The sequence below is a fragment of the Lonchura striata genome, unplaced genomic scaffold (genome assembly GCF_046129695.1).
Source record: "Lonchura striata isolate bLonStr1 unplaced genomic scaffold, bLonStr1.mat Scaffold_172, whole genome shotgun sequence".
Lineage (NCBI taxonomy): Eukaryota > Metazoa > Chordata > Aves > Passeriformes > Estrildidae > Lonchura > Lonchura striata.
Genome location: NW_027461112.1, coordinates 171,275 through 185,891, shown reverse-complemented (window position 1 = coordinate 185,891; position 14,617 = coordinate 171,275). Strand labels below are relative to the sequence as shown.

The 14,617-nt window shown below is 58.0% G+C and overlaps 1 long non-coding RNA gene across 1 annotated transcript; it reads left to right on the top strand.

Annotated features, from left to right (window-relative positions):
* The first annotated feature begins 8,102 nt into the window (after positions 1-8,102).
* On the top strand, positions 8,103-10,130 carry LOC144248549 (uncharacterized). Its single transcript, XR_013341839.1, has 2 exons — positions 8,103-8,613; positions 9,864-10,130. It is a non-coding gene; the product is annotated as an uncharacterized LOC144248549 (long non-coding RNA).
* Positions 10,131-14,617: the final 4,487 nt, after the last annotated feature.

Below are 14,617 nucleotides of genomic sequence, written 5' to 3'. Positions count from 1 at the left end.
GTGTGTGTGTGGAGCAGTTCCAACCTTGTGTGTATGGCCTTTGCCTTTCAGGGGGGGTTTTCATCAGGCAGGAGGATTTTTTGGGAGTCTCCGGAGCGAGTTGCCGTGAATGTGAGTTTGTGCGTAACGCGAAGGGGGCGTGCACGTCGGCGGAGCGTTTTGCGCCGTTTTTGTTCCGGGTGCGTCATAACAATAAAAGCGTTGTGGACTTTTCTGAAATGGAGACACGGTTATATTGTGTCAATATGTATTTTCCTTGTAATACATTATATTGTTCTGTCTTTGCAGGTGTTCCTGTCTTTTGATGTATTTTGCTGTATGTAAATTGGACTTGTACTTGTGTGCCTAGGTATGATGTATTCTTTGTTGTATTTGTCTCTGTACTTGCGTTTGTATACATTGTTTCCCTGTGTATTGCTGAAGTTTAAATTAAAGGAATAAAGATTAATCAGCCCTAATAATGATACCTCTTACCCTCTGCCCCGCCCACCATCCATCTCCTGTCTTTCTTTGGTGTGGTTGAGTCGTATCATTTTCACCCTTTTTCTCCCTTTGCCTCTTACTTTCCTCTTTAGTCTATTCCTCACTTTATCCTTCCATGTGTAACTCTTTGTCTCTGGCTGTGTTTTCCTTTGTTTCCATTTCTAACACATCTCTATGTTTCTCTAACCCTATTTCCTTCTCACCCTGTCTATTTTCTTCCCTTCCTCTACATGTATTTCCCCATGTCTCTTTGTCTCTTTCAATCTAGGTTTCACTATGTTTTCTTCTTTTTTTTCTCTTTGTCAGCCTTTGTCTTTCTAACACTTGCTATCATTTTCTTTGTCTCTAACCCTTTTTACTTTTCTGTCCAACTTTAATTTTTTGTGTTTCTAACTCTCTATTTCTTTCTCTCTTGAACCCTACCTTGTGTTCAGTCTCTCAATTTGTTTTCCTGTAGGTTTTCAGCTCTATTTCTTCTTTTTCTTGTCTCTCTATTTGCTTTTCTCTTTCATTTCAAGTGCTTCCTTTTCTCTTTGTCTTTCACTCTTTTTCTCTTTACCCCTCCTTTCTTTTGCCTTTCTCTTTCTAATCTGAATTTTTTGGTTTCTCTTTTTATCTCTTTTATTTTTCTTGCTCTGTTTTCTTCATACTCTTTTCTCTTCCTTTTCTTTTTCTCACTCTTTCTTCTCGCTCTCTTCTTCTCACTCTCTCCTCTTCTTCTTCTTCTCACTCTCTCTCCTCTTCTTCTCACACTCTCCTCTTCTTCTCCTCGCTCTCTCCTCTTCTTCTCACTCCTCTTCCTCCTCTCTCCTCTTCCTCTCATCTCTCCTCTTCCTCCTCTCTCCTTCTTCTCGCTCTCTCCTCTTCTTCTCACACTGTCTTCATCTCTCTCTCTCCTTCTCACTTTCTCCTCTTCCTCCTCTTTCTTCTTCCTCTGACTCTCTCCTCTTCTTCTTACTCTCTCCTCTCACTCTCCTCTTCTTCATCTCACTCTCTCCTCTTCTTCTCACACTCTCCTTTTCTTCATCTCACTCTCTCCTTCTCACTCGCTCCTCTTCCTCCTCTCTCCTCTTCTTCTTCCTCTCTCCTCTTCTTCTCACTCTCTCCTCTTCTTCTCACTCTCTCCTCTTCTTCTTCTTCCTCTCTCCTCTTCTTCTTCTTCCTCTCTCCTCTTCTTCTTCTCACTCCTCTTCTTCACACTCTCTCCTCTCCTCACACTCTCTCCTCACACTCTCTTCTTCATCTCTCTCTCTCCTTTTCTCCTCACTCTCTCCTCTTCCTCCTCTCTCCTCTTATTCCTCTCACTCTCTCCTCTTATTCTTCTCACCTTCTCCTCTTCTTCATCTCACTCTCTCCTTTTCTTCTCACTCTGTCCTCTTCCTCCTTTCTCCTCTTCTTCTCACTTTCTCCTCTTCTTCCTCTCTTCTTCTTCCTCTCTTCTTCCTCTCTCTTCTTCCTCACTCTCTCCACTTCTCACACTCTCTTTTTCTTCTCACTCTCTCCTTTTCGTCTCACTCTCTCCTCTTCCTCCTCTCTCCTCTTCTTCTCACTTTCTCCTCTTCCTCCTCTTTCTTCTTCCTCTGACTCTCTCCTCTTCTTCTCACACTCTCATCTCACTCTCCTCTTCTTCATCTCTCTCTTCTTCTCACACTCTCCTTTTCATCTCATTCTCTCCGTTTCTTCTCACTCGCTCCTCTTCCTCCTCTCTCCTTTTCTCACTTTCTCCTCTTCCTCCTCTCTTCTTCTTCCTCCTCTCTCCTCTTCTTGTTCTCATTCTCACCTCTTCTTCTCCCACTCTCTTCTTCATCTTTCTCCTTTTCTTCTCACTCTCTTCCTCCTCTCCTCACTTTCTCCTCTTCCTCCTCTCACTTCTTCTTCCTCTCTCCTCGTCTTCTCACTCTCCTGTCTTCTCACTCTCTCCTCTTCTCACACTCTCGTCTTCATCTCTCTCCTTTTCTCCTCACTCTCTCCTCTTCCTCCTCTCTCCTTCTCACTCTCCTCTTCTTCTCTCTCTCATCTTCCTCCTCTCTCTCTCCTTTTCTTCCTCTCACTTACTCCTCTTCCTCCTCTCTTCCTCTTGTCACTCTCTCCTCTCTTCTTCTCACACTCGCTTCATCTCTCTCTCCTTTTCTTTTCACTCTCTCCTCTTTCTCCTCTCTCCTCTTTCTCCTCTCTCCTTCTCACTCTCACCTCTTCTTCTCACTGTTCTCTTCTTCTCACACTCTTCTTCATCTCACTCTCTCCTTCTCGCTCTTTTCCTCTTCTCTCCTCTTCTTCACACTCGCTGCTCTTCCTCCTCTCTCCTATTCTTCTCACTCACTGCTCTTCCTCCTCTCTCCTCTTCCTCCTCTCTCTCCTCTTCTTCCTCTCTCTTCTTCCTCTCACTCTCTTCTCTTCCTCTCACTCTCTCCTCTTCATCTCACTCTTTCCTTTTCTTCTCACTCTCTCCTTTTCCTCCTCTCTCCTCTTCTTCTCACTCTCTCCTCTCTCTCATCTTCCTCCTCTCTCTCTCCTCTTCTTCCTCTCACTTACTCCTCTTCCTCCTCTCTCTTCCTCTTGTCACTCTCTCCTTTCCTTCTCACACTCTCTTCTTCCTCTCACGCTTTCCTCTTCTTCTTGCTCTCTTCTCTCCTTCTCACACTCTTCTTCATCTCTCTCCCTTTCTTCTCACTCCTCTTCCTCCTCTCTCCTCTTTTTCTTCTCACTCTCTCATCTTCCTCCTCTCTCTTTTTCCTTTTCTCGCTCTCTCGTCTTCCTCCTCTCTCCTTTTCTTCTTGTCTCTCCTCTTCTTATCACTCTCTCCTCTTCTTCTTCTTCTCACTCTCTCCTCCTCTTTCTCTCTTTTTTCCCCTTTCTGTACTTAGAATAAAAAAGCAGGAGTAGAAAATACCGTGCTCCGAGGAAGTAAAAAAAAAGAAAAACAACTTTAAAAATAAAAATTTCTACTCCCTGGGAGCATCAAAGTAAAAATAAAAATTTTTACTCCTTGGTAGCATCAAATTTTCCACTGCTGCGCCTGACAATATTTTTATATTTATATATATATGTATAGGGGGGGTAGGGGAGGGATCTGTCTGGTAGCCACACCCCCACCCTGAATCCTCCCTCTACCCTAACCCCTTCCCTGACCCACCCTCCACCCCCTCCCCCACACCCTGACCCCACCCCTAACCACGCCCCCAATGCTGACCCCCCTCCCCCAATGCTGACCCCACCCTCTAACCCCCACCCCTGTCCTTACCCCCTCCCCTGGCCCCGCCCCCAGCCACACACCCTCCCCTGACCTCTATTAAGATATCCATTAGGATACGTATAAAAATCTGAAATAAAATATAATAGGAATAAATGTAAGAAATTATGAAAATATAATTTTCCATCAATATCCATTACAAATCCGAATGTGAATATAAATATGAAAAACATAAAAATAAAGCGTGTTGAACTGCAGCTTAAGAGTAAAGCTTTTTTCTTTCGGTTCCTATCGGGTCTCAGGCAGGCTTTTTGTTCCGTTCTTTCCCGCGCGGACGCTTTGGGGCGTTCGCTGCCGAGGCCGTGCCGGCGGGGACGGCGCGGTACTGCCGCCTTGTGGGCAGAGAGCGGTACTGCAACCCGGCCGCCCTCTTGGGAGTGCCTTGGCGCGGACTCGCTTGAAAAGTGCTGCCGCCTTGTGGACACAGGGCGGTACTGCAACCCCGCCGCCCTCTTGGGAGTGCCTTGGCGCGGACTCGCTTGAAAAGTGCTGCCGCCTTGTGGAAAAAGGGCGGTACTGCGGCCCCGCCTCTCGCAGCCGCCCTCTTGGGAGTGCCTTGGCGTGGACTCGCTTGAAAAGTGCTGCCGCCTTGTGGACACAGGGCGGTACTGCGGCCCCGCCGCCCGCAGCTGCCCTCTTAGGAGTGGATTGGCGCGGACTCGCTTGAAAAGTGCTGCTGCCTTGTGGACAAAGGCCGGTACTGCGGCCCTGCCGCTCGCAGCCGCCCTCTTGGGAGTGGCTTGGCGTGGACTCGCTTGAAAAGTGCTGCCGCCTTGTGGACACAAGGCAGTAGTGCAGCCGCTCTGCCCGTGGCCGCACTCTTGGAAGTGGCTTGGCGCGGACTCGCTTGAAAAGTGCTGCCGCCTTGTGGAAAAAGGGCGGTACTGCAACCCCGCCGCCCTCTTGGGAGTGGCTTGGCGCGGACTCGCTTGAAAAGTGCTGCCGACTTGTGGGCACAGGGTGGTACTTCAGCCCGGCCGCCCTCTTGGAAGTGGCTTGGCGCGGACTCCCTTGAAAAGTGCTGCCGCCTTGTGGACAAAGGGCGGTACTGCGGCCCCGCCTCTCGCAGCCGCCCTCTTGGGAGTGGCTTTGCGTGGACTCGCTTGAAAAGTGCTGCCGCCTTGTGGACAAAGGCCGGTACTGCAGCCCGACCGCCCTCTTGGGAGTGCCTTGGCGCGGACTCGCTTGAAAAGTGCTGCCGCCTTGTGGACACAAGGCAGTAGTGCAGCCGCTCTACCCGCAGCCGCACTCTTGGAAGTGGCTTGGCGCGGACTCCCTTGAAAAGTGCTGCCGCCTTGTGGGCACAGGGCGGTACTGCAACCCCGCCGCCCACGGCCGCCCTCTTGGGAGTGGCTTGGTGCAGACTCGCTTGGAAAGTGCTGCCGCCCTGTGGACAAAGGGCGGTACTGCAACCCGGCCGCCCTCTTGGGAGTGGCTTGGCGCGGACTCGCTTGAAAAGTGCTGCCGCCTTGTGGGCACAGGGCGGTACTGCAGCCCCCCAGCCAGCGCCCGGCAAAATCACCGAGACGGGGCGAGGGGCGGCAGCGAGCGGCGAGCGGGGCGATGTCTGTGAGTGAGGGGAGGGCTGGAGGCGGCTCCGCGGCGGCGCCGGATTAGGATGGCAGCGGCGAGGGAGGCTTTCTGTCCCGTTCCGGCCGCCGTCCGTACCGGAACGCTTTGTGCCTTTCTGTCCCTCGCCGGCCGCCGTCCCCCACGTGTCGGGAGCCCGGCGCCGCCGTGATGGCGGCGGGCGGTGGGACCGGGCTCGGGCGGCTCTGGAGGCGCTGCTGGAGGTGGGATTCGGGGCCCGGCGCGCTGAGGGCGGCGGCACCGGGGGGACAGCGGGGGAGGGCGGGCGGGAGCAGCCGGAGGGGACCCGGCACCGGGAATGGGATTGGGGGGGGGCGGGACACACGGACAGGCCCCGGAGCCCCCGGGACCCCCAAAACGCCACCGAGACCCCCAAAAAACCCCCCGGGACCCCTCAGAACCCTCTGGGACCCCCCAAAAATAACCGGGAGCCCCCCGGTCCCGCAGGGCGAAGGCGCTGGCGCTGACCGGGAACCGGGGAGTGGAGCCGGCCGTGGACTGGTGAGGGGGGACCCCAAGAACACTCCCGGCACCCCCAAAAATACCCGGCGGGATCCCCCAAAAACAGCCCCGGGACCGCCAAAAACAGCCTCGGGAACCCAAAAATTCCCTTCAGGACCCCAACCCCCCCCCAGGACCCCCAAAATTCCTCCCAAAAACCCCTTGAAACCTCCAAACTTCTCCCCAGGACTCCAAAGCCCTCCCTGGGACGCCCAAAATTCTCTTTGGGACCCCAAAACTCCCCCTGGGACCTCCAAATTTCCCTTTAGGACCCCTGAAATTCCTCCTGGGACCCCCAAAACCCCCTGAGACCCCAAAAGTCCTCCTGGGATGCCCCAAAGACCTTCCAGAACCCCCCAGAACCCCCTCCAATTTTGGGTCCCCCCCCGATTCGGGGTTCCCCCCGGTTTTTGGGTCCCCAGGCTGGTGGCTCATGAGGACGACCCCGACTCGGACCCCGAACTCCCCCCGGGTTTGGGGGCGCCGCCCGCGGGCCTGGGGGGGCCCCGGCAGCCGCCGGCCCCCGAGGACGAGACCCAGAAGTGAATTTTGGGGGTCGGGGGGGAATTTGGGGGTTGGGGAGGAAAATTTGGGGTATGAGGAGCTCAGGGATATTTTGGGGTTCAGAGTGGTTAATTTGGGGTTTCAGGGTGTTTATGGGCAGGGTTTTCGGGTATTCTCGGGAGGGCTTTGGGGTATTCTTTGGTGGGTTTTAGGATATTTTTGGGTGGATTTTTTGGGGTATTTTTGGGAGGGTTTTGGGCTGGTTTTGGGGCATTTTATGGTGAGTTTTTTGGATATTTTTAGGAGGGTTTGGGTAGTTTTGGGTGGGTTTTTGGGGGCATTTAGGACGATTTTGGGGTATTTTTGGGTGGGTTTTGGGCTGAAGGCGGCTCAGCGGCGGCGCTGGAGAAGGATGGCAGCGGCGAGGGGGGCCCGGCGGGGCCCTGCCTTTGCCAGCCCCTCCTGCCGCCCTCCTTGGAATGGTTTGGGGCAGTATGGGGTTATTGAGGTAGGAGTAATTATTTTGTTGTTGTTGATTTAATGTGGGGTTTTTTTGTTTGTTTGTTTGTTGTTGTCGTTTGATGTATTTGGTTTGTAGAGCAGGAACTGTAGACAGAATCCTGCAGAAGTAATATGGAATTTGTCCTCCCAAAACCCGCCCGGCTTCCAACCACTTTCAGCACGTGGTCTTCCTTAGCAGCACATGGTTCCCCCACACTTGGGAGCCGGTGCACTCTACTTTTCTCTCCTCCTTTGCTGACAGATCCTGCTGAGGCTGAGGACAAAGCCCTACCCCTACACGGACAAGGCAGCAGACCTGGTTCGGGAAGCCAGCGTGCTCCAGGCTGCTCCAGGACTCTGATCAAACATCAGCATCCCCGTCTCTCACGTTGATGGTACGTGGTAACCCCTTAAGAACAGAATTCCACCTTTTCTAACCCTAAGCAGCAAACTGGGGACGGATAACTCTAGAAATCCTGTCATGTAAGGACCTCCAGGATTCAGCCCTCCATGTGTCCTTGGTATCAGAGGTTGGAATTGCAGAGTTGCCACTTTACCCCCAGACGTAATTTTTGATGTGGTTGTGCCACTTTAACAGTATTTGAAATCTCTCTTCGTGTTCTTGCAGCAGCATTTTCGAAGCACAATGGAAATCTAGCCCTTCTGCCGGGAGCGGTTCACAGATTCGTGGAATCCCAGAAGGGTTTGGATGGGAAGGCACCTTTTTTTAAAGCTCGTCCCGTTCCAGCCCCTGCCATGGGCAGGGACACCTTCCACCATGCCAGGGTGCTCTAAGCCCTGTCCAGCCTGGCCTTGGACACTTCCAGGGATCCGGGGGCAGCCACAGCTTCTGTGTGCAACCTGTGCTGAGGTGCCCTGAGGAAATGTGTGAGCCGGAGGGAGCCGGGGCCGGGCGGAGGGAGCCGAGCTGTGGGAGTGGGCGAATGGAGGCGGGAGCGGGCGGGACTAGGCGAGCGTGGGCGAAAGCGGCCGAAAGGGGCCGAGGAGGCGAGCGGAGCCGAGCTTTGCCGAGTTCAGCCGAGGCGAGCCGAGCTTTGCCGAAGAGGCGAATGGAGGCGAATGCGGCCGGAAATAGCCGAGCGTGGCCGAAAGTAGCCGAAGCTGGCCGAGGAGGCGAGTCCAGCCGAACGGAGCCGAGCTCTGCCGAGCGCAGCAGCCCGGGCGGGGCTGAGCCGGGGCGGAGCCGGGGCGCCGGGAGGATCCCCTCCTGTCCCTCTCTCTCCCGCTCCATGCCCCTGCCCGTGTTCAGTTACCTCTCTTTCCCCCGTTTCCGTGTCCCCCCCAAACCCGGCTCCTTCCTGTCCTGTCCTGTCCCTGCCCCGCTGCTCCGTTCCATTCCCCCTCTCGGTGGTGTGAGATGAGATTTGAGCCCTTTCTGACACCCACGCGTGCTCTTTGTGTTGTCAAATCCCGCGTGTGAGCCAGAAGCTCTCCCTGCCTATTTTGCAGGTGGATGTGCCATTCAAAGCCCTGGAGGCAGGGCTGAGCACCGGCGAGCCGCGCGTGGCTGCTCTGCACAGGGGGCGTGGCAGGAAACACTCGCTGAGTGCCGGAGGAGCGAACGGGAGCCTTGGCCCTGCCATCCTCTGGGATCTGCGGGGACACTGCAAGCACTGGCAAAGAGCCGAGAGCCATGGGAGCAGCGCTGAGCGAGGCTGTGTCCCAGCCAAGGAGTTCCTCCTGTGTCCCTTAAGAGGATACCCCAGGGCTGGTTTTCTGCATCAAGACTTCTGATCAGACCATCTGTAGACCTCTGGCTTAATGTAAATATTTATTTATATGTTTGTCTCTGACAGCAAAGCACGTATCTCCTGACTTCCCTGCTATTCAGTATCTGCTGAACTGGCTGTGCATTTTTCCTAAGCTAAGGAAAACCCTCCCTCTGATTCTGTAATTTCCAAAGGAGCAGCATTGAGTCACTTATGTTTTTCTTGTCTCCATAACTTTAGCTTGACTCGTGCTCAAGGACAGGAATGACTCAAGAACTGTATGTGGTGAATTGTTAGTTTGGCAGGGGTTTTTGCAAATTCAGGGCTAAAATGTGATGTAAGAAAAGGCTTTTATTGCAGCAGTTAGATTTTTGCAGCATGGCAGATTTTCAAGCCTCTAAGTAAATCACTTCATTCAGATTTAAACTCTCTTGAAATATGCTTGATATGTTTTGGGGTTTTTTTCATTGTTATGCTACTTTTCGTTTTGGTTTGATTTGGCTTTCTTTTTTGCCTGGCGTGGGAAAATTTTACAGCTCTCACTTTTTTCTTCTCCAGTTGAGTATAGTGTTACCTTCTTAATTCAAAAACCATTTGCTGTATGGAAAAAGCACCTTGCCTTTGTGAAGGGCCAGGTGGGAACTGTTTTAATGGCCAGTGGCACAGCCCTGTAGCACACAATTCCCAGGAAGTGGGGAGCCCTCTGCCAGGCAGAGCCACCTGGCCAGGTTCCTGCGGGTGCTGCTGCTGTACCCGGCTGATGAGGTGAGAAGCAGCTTGGCTTTATTGCCAAAATAAAACTCACCCGTTTTCCTATGAATCCCAGCAAAGTGGTCCCAAAGGCTCTGTCACTCAGTCTCTGCTTCCATTGGTGTGGAGAGGCTGGATCCCAGTTATCACCCCAGCAGTGCCCCTGCCTCCCTTTTCCCCACTTTTCTGTTCCAGTCGTGCGAAATATTCAGGCTTTGTTTTCTTCCCCCTGCGGTTCACTGCAGATCCCAGAAAACCCACAGGAGGGAAGATCATTCCTTGTGCTTCCGCCTCCAGGTGAGAGAGGAGATGGTCACATCCTAGGAGCCTGATTTTGGAATGTTTTCTGGAATTGGCCCAGTGGCTTTTACTTCTGGGGTTCCTGGAGTCTGTCCGTGGCAGGTCCAGCCCGTGCTTCAACTGAGAGCCCTCAGTCCGCAGGGAAATGAACCTTTGGGGAAGTTCTTACAGCTCTGCTTAGTGCTTTATGAATGGTGATGATTTTCTGGAAGTAGGCTGTCCATTCTGACCCTTTTTCTTCCCTCTCCCTGCAGACTGTACCTGCTGAGAGGCTGAGGTGAGACCAGGATCTGTAAAATCCCTGACTCTCCGTGTTTTCCCGAGGCTGAAGCCGTGTTTGCTGTCAGTGACGACAGGGTGGGAGATGCTAAACACTGAAAACTTTGGGGTTTTTCCCCTGAACTCCCCAAGACTCTCTGCAGCTGTGCCCTGTCTATCTCTTGAAAGAGTTTCTGGATTTACAAAGGTTTTTACATTCTGCAATATTTATCTATAACTCGATTAAAAAGAATCCTACTGTATCAATGTGGTGTTGATTACTTTGTTTGAGTCGGTTAATTAAAGCGAATTGTTGGTAAGGGGTTTGAGCATCCCTTAGTTGGAGCTGGCAGCTCTTATTTAATTTCTCTTCATTCCTTTAATTTCTTTCAATTATTTCTTAAGCCATTACTGCAATTAGGATGCACGGTAAGGACAAGAGCATTTCTGCCCTGCTGGATTGGGAAATCCGAGCCCAATTCCTTGGAGAGATTGAGGGGATGGGGATCTGTGCCTCAAGCTGGGTTTTGACAGTGGGAATTTGGTGAGGAAGGAAGAGGAGAGATCCCACGGAAAGTGGCTGAGGCCAGTTCCGCTGGCTTTGGGTGCTCCTACCCCCGAGAAAATCATCCTGGCTGAAGGGAGCTGGAAGAAGCCAGGGGGCTGCGCCGGGGGCTGTGCAGGGACCCCAAACCCTGGTCAGGGGCGCTGGGCAGTGCCAGCTGCAGAGGAACGCTGCAGAGGGGCTGCGCTGGAGCCCCTCAGCTTCCATGCAGAGATGCTGGCACTGCGGGGCTTTCGGGACACTGCCGAGAGGCTCCGCTGCCAGAGCCGGGGAGTTCTCCCGTTCTTTTCTGTCGTGCTGGGCACCTGGCAAGTCCTTCGAGCCCCGCAGGCTGCCAGTGCCAGCGGAGCAGCTGGAATCACAGACGGTCACACAGAAACCGGGCTGGGAGAGCAAATGAGCTCTTCCATGTTGTTTTTCACAACGCGTTTTGGATTTATACCAGAATCTCTTCTCTCCCCTCAGACCCCGTACCCCTGACTTTTGAGTTTTCTCACAGAAATGTCTCGGCCTGCACCGGGAAAAAGAAAATTCCCTGGCACGGCGGGGAGCGGCGGGGTTTGGGGGTGCTGGGGCGGCACGGGGGTCCCCGCGCCCCGGCCGGTCTCGGTCAGCCCCGGGAAATCGCCGCCGCCGCCGGCTCGGCCCCGGCGCCGCCCCGGTGCTCCGGCCCGAGAGAGACCCCGACCCGCCCGCCGGGGCAGAGGCGGCACCGCCGGGAGCCGAAGCGGCAGCCCCGGGCCCATCCCGGCGGGCCGGGAGCGATGGCCCCGCCTCCATCCCGGGCGGGCCGGAGCCTCAGGGGCGGGGCCGGGCCGGAGCCTCAGGGGCGGGGCCGGCGCTGGCTCAGGTGCGCGGGACCGCGGGGCACCTGCGTGGGGTGGGGCCGAGCTTATTTAAGTGCCGGGAATCGCTGCAGCCGCCATTTGCTCACTCGGAGCGCAGTGAGGGTGGTGGGTTCTGTGCGGGCTCCGCAGCTTCGCCCTTCTCTCCTTCCCCCCCTTTACTCTTCCTTCCTCCTGCTCCCATTCCCCTTCTTTCCCTGCCTTTCCCCCGTTTTCCTCTCCTCCCCAAAGCCGACTGCTTTCGCTCCCCTTTTGTGCCCCCTTCTACTCTTCCTTCCTTCTGCTCCTATTCCCCTTCTTTGTCTTCCTCCTTTTCCTTCTCGTCCCATTTCGGCCTCCCCTCCCGTCCCACCATCTACCCTTCCTTCCTTCTCTCCATATTTCTGTTTTTTCTCCCCTAAACCCACTCTCCCTCCTCCCCAATGCGACCCCCCACTCGTCCCTCACCTGTCCCTGCCCCGCTGCTCCGTTCCATTCCTCTCTCTTCCCTCCTCTGTCCCGTCCCTCTTTCCCCCTGCCGGCCTTTCCCTTCCCCGCCCGCTTTACTCGCAGCCCGACCTCCCTCCCCACCTTCCCGCATGCTCCGCTCTGCTCCCCTGTTCTCGTTCCCCATTCCCCTTTTCCTTCTTTCCTCGCAGCCGCGGGGCTCGGGGCGCCGCAGAATAAAGCCCAGAGGGCCGGAGCCGGCGCCCCCCGCCCTCGCTGGGGTCCCCACACGGGGCCGGAGCCGCTCTGCGGGTCCCCCCATTGCAGTCTAATACACGGCCCGACACTGCCGGGGTGCGGCTTTCCCGACATCACACTGGGGGTCGGGCTGGGGGTCGGGAGGGGGTCCTGGGGGGAGGAGGGTGGGGGGGTTAGGAAGGGCCCCCTCCGGAGGAGGGGTCCCGGGGGGGGGGGGGGGCCAGGGTGGGCCCCCTCCGGAGGAGGGGGTCCGGGGGAGGGGGGCGGGGTGGAGGGGGGACCTTCCCCCCTCCAGCCCCGCCCCCTCTCCGGGACCCCCTTCTCCGGACCGGGACCCGGGGGGAGGAGTGGGGGGTGGGAGGGGGGGGGGGGGGGGGGGGGGGGGGGGCGATGGAGGGGACCGCCGGTCGTGTTTTTTTTATTTCTGTTCACGCGCGCAGAGTGACGTGACCCCCTCTGCTACCCCCCCCCCCCCCCCCCCCGCCCCCCCACCCCCCCCCCCCCACCCCACCCCCCCCACCCCCCCCCCTCCCACCCCCCACCCCCCCCCCTCCCACCCCCACTCCTCCCCCGGGTCCCGGTCCGGAGAAGGGGGTCCCGGAGAGGGGGCGGGGCTGGAGGGGGGAAGGCCCCCCCTCCACCCCGCCCCCCTCCCCCGGACCCCCTCCTCCGGAGGGGGCCCACCCTGGCCCCCCCACCCCCGGGACCCCCTCCTCCGGAGGGGGCCCTTCCTAACCCCCCCACCCTCCTCCCCCCAGGACCCCCTCCCGACCCCCAGCCCGACCCCCAGTGTGATGTCGGGAAAGCCGCACCCGGCAGTGTCGGGCCGTGTATTAGACTGCAATGGGGGGACCCGCAGAGCGGCTCCGGCCCCGTGTGGGGGACCCCAGCGAGGGCGGGGGGCGCGGCTCCGGCCCTCTGGGCTTTATTCTGCGGCGCCCCGAGCCCCGCGGCTGCGAGGAAAGAAGGAAAAGGGGAATGGGGAACGAGAACAGGGGAGCAGAGCGGCAGTCGAGGGAAGGGGACGAGGACAGGGGGCCGGTGGGAGAGGTCGGGGTGTGCAGGGCAGCTGGGGAGGGGCCTGGGGGGAGAGCCGGGTGAAGGAAAAGAAAGATTGAAGGCAGCTTTGGGGAAGGAGGCGGAATGTGTGGAGGGGGAAAGGCATCACGGAAAGGCGGCAGGAGGAACCGGGAGCGCGTGGGGGGGAGCAGGGGGAGGGGGCACGGGGGAGCCCGGCTGGGGAGGGAAGGAACAGGGACACGATGGAGGGACAGGATAGTGTAGGGGTGAGTAGGGGAATAGAGGAGGGAGGACAAGGAAAGGGGTGTAGGGGGCCCGCCCGGGAGGGAGGGAGGGGAGGGCTAGGGGGGAGAGGGAGGGGGGGGGGTTTGGGGGGGGGGAGGGTGTAGGGGGTGGGGGAGGGGAGGAAAGGAGGGTAGATAGGAGAGGTACAGAGAAAAAGAAATACAAAAGAAAAGAAACGCGCAAGAAAAGCAAAAGAAACAGAGATATGGAGCCCGACCGGTCGTAACCTCCCGCTCCGAGCGCCCAGCACCAAATGGCTCCGCCGCGCTCGCCCCGCGGTTTAAATACCCGCGGCCCCGCCCCGCGCAGGCGCGCTGGGGCCCCGCGCACCTGTGCGCGCACCTGTGCTGGCCCCGCCCCCGGCCCCGCCCCCCGCCCGTAAATGGCGGCGGCTCCGCGCCCGCCCCGTGTTCTGTGTGGATGCTCGGACGGACTGCGGCGGGACCGGCGCTCGGAGCTCCGTGCGGGGATCGGATCGGGGCAGCTCCCGGCCTGCGCGGCGTCCGAGGCGCTCAGCTGACATCGGGATCGGGATTTGGGTCCTGGGCCCGCCGGTGTCTGCTGGGGGAGCCGGGCAGAGCCGCTCCTTCCTCGGCGGGCAGGGAGGGGGTGCCGGGGCCGGCGGATCGAGGCGGGATCGCGGCTGGGATCCGGACCGGCAGCGCCGCGGCCGGGAGGAGCCGCTCCGGGACGGGCGCCGCCGCTCCAGCTGCGGCCGGCCCGGGGCTCGGGTCCCGCCGGGGCTCGGGTCCCGTTCTCGCTGTGGCCGCGGGGAGCTGGGGCTGCGTCGGGGCCGGGACCCCATCGGCACCGCCGCTCCCGCAGCGCCGCCTCCGGCCCCGCGGGCGGACACGGAGCCGCCCCGCAGCCCCCGCGGGATGCCGAGCCCCCCCGCCCCGGTAGCCCCGTGGCCACCGCGCTCCCCTGCGAGCAGCAGCGCCCGCCTCCCCCGCCCCGTGTCCGCATCCCCGGGGGAGCCCCGCCGGACGAGCGGGGCTGCGGCGCCGCGGCCGGGAGCGGCCGCTCCGCCGGGGCCGCTGCTCCCGCTCCGGCTGTGCCCGGTGCGGGGCTGGAGGCGCCGGAGCCCCCGAAGGGCAGAGAGCACCTCCTGTCCTTGGCTCTGCGGGGCGGGAGCTGCCGTGCCCTGCCCGTGGCTCGCAGCGTGCCGAACGCACGTCCCGGCACGGGCACCGGCGCACGGGACAGCGCTGGCACGGACACGGCTGAAGGGCTGCCCGCGGCTCCTCGGCCAGGGGCTGCTCCCCACAGGCACGCAGGGATGCTTCAGCCCGGACAGCCGACAGCGACAGCCGACAGGGACCCCAGGGAACGGCTGGCATTACCTGGGAAT